Source organism: Passer domesticus, chromosome 6, assembly GCF_036417665.1.
Source record: "Passer domesticus isolate bPasDom1 chromosome 6, bPasDom1.hap1, whole genome shotgun sequence".
Lineage (NCBI taxonomy): Eukaryota > Metazoa > Chordata > Aves > Passeriformes > Passeridae > Passer > Passer domesticus.
In genome coordinates, this window is record NC_087479.1 from 39,559,017 (window position 1) to 39,564,421 (window position 5,405).

A 5,405-nucleotide genomic window follows, 5' to 3' on the forward strand; every position below is an offset into this window, starting at 1 on the left:
TTTAATTTTGTCCTGGTTTAGTGTGTTATGAGCCAAACAATGGCAGCTGAATTGAGCAAGAAAGATGATTTCATTTGTTGTTAAAAAAAATAAAATTCACATGACTTAAGTCACACAGTTAATGTAATTCAGTAGCTATTTTTTGATTTATCTTATTTTTTCTCCAATAATTTCTTTTATAGGTTGTGTCATTCACATTTTGATTTCCAACTAAGTTACAATATTTTTTTTGCACAGGTATAATTTCAGCCAAATGCTGTTCTCACCTACTTCTACAATAATAGGAACAATAACAATTTTGTAATGCCTTAAAAGTCAATGATTTGTGTTGGCTACATTATGTCATAATTCCAGGCTAGTTTGTTATTTTGAATTCATTATGCATTTTGATAATCTTAGGGTGAGTCATAGTTAGTGGGGAAGACTCAGTAAATGAAGAACTGAAATTTCTATTGCTTTTCCATATTTTCTTTTAGGGTATAATTTTGTCTATTTGTTAGTTGGTTGGAAAATAAGAATTTGGAAGAGAACAGCAGAGGAATAGGATTCTGGTAAAAGAAATTAAAACTTTCTTTTCATTTGTGAATTAAATTCATTTATTTCTGAATTTTCCTAGATTTTTCTAACTGATGCTATAGTTTTAAATTTAATTTCTGCAAGACAATAGGTATTTTATCCTGGTAAATTTTTTGTACAGTAAAAGTCAGGAAGTGTCCCCTGAATACTTTGGCAACTCTGTGTGGGGCCTGTGTATTACTTTAAAGTAGGAAAGTTAAATCTCTCTGGGCTATGAAAATACAGCTTTGAAAAGTATTTATCTGCACATAAACTTTTAAATGCTTATGACTTTATACACAGAAAATTTTGATCATCATTATGTTTTTGGACAGTTTGCTAATGATCTTTTCTTGTGTTTGGCCAGGCCTCTCAGGCTTCCCCTTTGACATAACTTACTCTTGTTCCCTGCCTATTTTTAATATTTGGTAACTTCTTGTCCCTGGTCATCAGTGTCTCCTCCTGCTTCTTTCTTGACTTTTTTTTTATGTCCTTCTTGTGTCTTTCTATGATGTCTAAAGCTACCAACACATCCTATTCCATGCACATCTTTCCAGACACAGCACTGTTTTCTCTTTACACCACGTTCTTGGGAACGCCGTTACAGGGCTGAAAAGGCAAACCATAGTTCAGCTCCATCTACAGGCTTGTGAATAAATCTTGTTGCAACTAAGTATCCTAACAAAATATTTTTGTAGTCCAACTAAGCCCTCTGTGTGGGAGGTCAGCTTTTCAAATGCACAGTGGCTCATTTGAAAATCTCCCTTGGGGCTCTGACCCTGTAGGCAAATCTCTTAGAAACTGGTACCAAATGGCTTTTCATGGTGAGCTGTCCAGACAGTGTCTGCTCAGCAAGGTTGTCTTTTCACAGGCCAGAATCAAATCTTGGTTGTGTCTGTACATGGATTTTATCCCACTCAAAGGAGGAGAACTCAGAGTGCTTCATCTCAAGTGCCAGTGCAGGAGGAGCTAGGACAAAAATCAGTGACTCCATTTTGACACAGGCAGGAAACAATGAGAGGGAGGGGGCCTTGTTTTCATAACATAAATAATATTTTTGTGACTCCCCTATCATGATTCAGCAGCTCTGATGTCAATTTACAGTAACAAAGGAGACGGGAGATGGTCTATGTGGGAAGGAGTGTCGGCAAAAGCATCTTGTACAACTTCCTCTGGGCTCCTCAGCTGTGTTATCAGGGGTGGGCAGCTGTGTGGGACAAGCCCAGCATTAGGGGAGCAAAGCCCCAGACTGCTGAGAAGAGGCATGTGGTAGTAGCAAGAAATGAGGTGGTAGATAAACTTTCAAACTCAGGATCTGTGATCTTTGTGGGGCCACTGGCTCTGCCAACCAGCAGATGTATTTCCACAGTGTAAGTAAATGCCTGGCCTGGGAGAAAACACACAGTGTTCAGAGTATAGCCCATTTCTGATAGTGCAAAATTTGTGATGCTCAGAAACATGGGATAAGCCTAAAAATGTCATGGCTGGTTAAAACATTTTTAGATCCTTGAAATATTAATTTGGGGTTCTTATTTTTGTGTTCAGTTTTTTTCAATTTTGTCAGTTTCATGTTTCAAAATTTTTCAAGCTGCCTAATTAAAAACTTCTGAAACAAAGAGAGACTGAGATTCCATGCAACCTCTTGCTATGCCAAGAGGTTTGGCTTCTGAGAACACAAAACAAAGATTAAATACAAAACACCTAGTATGAAGTTGTGGGTTGAAAAGGGATTTGGTAGTACTGTGTCTCACAACTTTTCTCAACTATCTTATATATCACTATTGTATCTGATACCACCTCTATCCAACTAAGACCAGTTTTACAGACCTTATCTTTGAGATGCTATGCCCTCATGCCAAGTTTCTCCTCCTAAGGTTTACTTTGTGTTGGACACTCACAGTCTTTCTTGTCCCAAGCTGCTTGTTTCCTTCTTCTACTAGACCTGTTGATTCTCTGCTAAATTGACTCATGCTTGCACATTTCTATCCTTGATCATAGCACCAGGAAACCATTGCTGTGTACTGGATTGGTCATCTTGATGGTGCATGTGAATTGTTCTGTTTAACCAAAACAGCAAGTTTCCTCAGATTACTGGTGACATGTTCTTATGAATGTTAGTTGTGATTCAGTGACAATTCCCTTTGCTATTCTTCTGAATCCTTCTCCATAATGTCTGCCACTAAGTTTCAGTCTTGCCTGTGACACTCCCACTATTACTTCAGTCCTGGGCTTCTTTGTCAACTAGAAAAGAAAAAAAAGGGCTTCCCCCACCTACTTTGAGTACCTCGGATGAACTTAGCTATCAATTGCACTTTTTTTAGTGCCAGTTTTATACAACTTCTGTCACCTTAGACAAACAGAAATGGAAAAACCCTGATCTCACAGTTTTCTTCCGTCTTTGAGAACTTATTTCATAATGCAGGATGTCAGACTGAAACACAGCAGGAAATGTCCTCTTAGGTCTTCTTACAGAGCTATTCGTACCAACCTGCAAACCTGAGTAATTCTGTGTTTTACCCAAATGGAGACAGTATAGATTCATCAAGAGTCTGGAAGGAGACTGTAAATCCCTGACCTCTACACTGTTGTGACTTCCTCATTAGAAGAAAACTGGACTAGGCTGCAATAACTGCACTTAACATTTGAGTGGTCAATGCTAATAATGGATCCTCTTGAATTCAAGAAGCTGAGAAATTTAATTCTGTCTCTGCTGGCTTGAGGTAGGCATTGTTCTGAACCATAGAAGTGGCTTTGGAGGTCCTTCATTACAACCAACACCCTTGTTACACAGGCCTGATATTTAAACCTTCTCTTCACACCACACCTTACAGCCACTACTCTTACAGCTCTGCCAAGGGATGGCTCCTCCACTTACAGTCAGTAGCTCTGTACAGTGTGAAGCCTACAGTGATCAAGGTGAGTGACAGCACAGGGCTCACTACTCGCAGTAGCTGAGAGTGTGAATCTTGGCACCAGCATTCAGAATATGGCCCTCACTGGGGAGGGATGTAGCTCACACGCTGTGCAGAGCCTGGAAGTGGGAATGTTGCTTATGAAGTATGTGTATGCCTGCAGCACCGATACTGAACCATGCATACACAACTGCAGCCTGTCCCCTGCCAGAGCTGGGTCTCTGCCCTGGAGACATGAAGTTGTGCTAGGTTATAGGAATCAGATTTTCATTACTGAGCACTGAAAAACATAAGGAAACCTTCTTTCATGGTCAGAACCCAGCACTAACTACATTTAGAGCTAAGGCAAAGACAACTCTGTATCAAACACAAAACACATACCCAGCTTGGTAGGATAGTATTGTGACCTCACTATTTAGGTCTGAAACTCTAGCAAGGAACAAACACATGCTGCTTTTCTGCTAGAGGTTTAGATTCTGCTAGACCTTCCAGCATTGTTTGTTTTCCATGATTGCATGGATTTCCCTTCAATTTCTTGCTTACACTTGCCAAGATGAGGTAAATCAGCATGATTCTCCATTCTAACTTTTGAAAATCATATATTGTTCATGTTTTCTCATCTGCCACATTGTTCCCATCTGTCATATTTCACTCTTTTGCCCTAACCCGCTCTCTGGCTTTCTCTTTCCCAGACCAGGCCCATATTTTTTTCTTCTTCCTCCAGAATGACACTGAATTCTGCCCAGATTAAACAGCACTGACCAGGCAGTCCAATTATTCCTTACAAATACTAGTAAAGTGTCAGACTGAGCTCCCAGCTGGAAGTTGTTTGTCTGTGCATGGAATCAGGCATAAAAGGAGTCTGTAGAGCTAGTGGACAAACTTGAGGTGCACACAGAGTTAATATGCTGACAGAAATACTGAGCTTTACATCTGAAAACCCAAATACAAAAATAATATGATGAGTAAGACTAAAATTCCCTGTTCTGAGCTTCCATGGGGCCAGCTCCCCTCCCCACCCCCCTTCAGGGCTCAGCTGTCACTTCTCCTTTTCTGCCGTGCCTTGCAGAAATGTCTCCTGGGATGAGTCAGAGCAGGACTTCCAGGCAACAGCGTTACTGCCTTTGGCCCCACCAAACAGTGGGCAAAAATGCCTCTACTGGGGCCTCACAGCTCCTTTCACATACTTTGAGGGCTCCCTCTGATTCACTTACCCCTTGATACTGTTTTTTTTCTGAATAACAGGATCATTAGAGAAAACATTAGGTTGACAAGGACCTCTAGGAGGTCGTTTTGGCCAGTCTCCTACTCGAAGCTTCACATGTAGATCAAGTTGCTGAAGGTCGGGGCCAGCTGAACTGCTGAAAATCTCCCAGAGATACCACAGAAACCTCGGACATCTCTTCCAGTGTCTGACCACCTTTTTTTGGGAATTTAAAAATCTTTCTGCCCTGTCCACATTCATGGTCTGGCCCTGTTTCTCAGCTTGCCCGTCCCTCTGTCAGTGCTTCCCATCGAGTCCTCCACACGCAGGCCTTCCAGAGATATTTGGATGTGATCTCTCCAGAGGTTTTGCTGGGGCTCTGGTACCTTTTCTCTGCAGTAAGTGCAGTGTCAGGGCAGCGCTCAGGCCCCACCCTTTTACAAAAGTGAGCTTCTTACTGTACCGCAGGAAAAAGTATGTTTTAGAAGGTCCTGGGGACAGAGTACAGAGAGCACTATTAAGTGTGAAGAAGCCTGAATTTACTAAGCTACTCTACCCCTTTATTAGCAAGTTTTTTGGCAGAAATTCAGCTGTCAAAACATCTTTCTGGGGAAGACCACTCCCCTGCGGTGGCCAGGGAGCCAGGCTCCTCTGCAGGCCCCCGTCCTTCAGCCACAGCAGCAGCTTGCCAGGCTTTCTGATCCACTCGAGGCTGTGCCTGGCCAAAGGAAAGC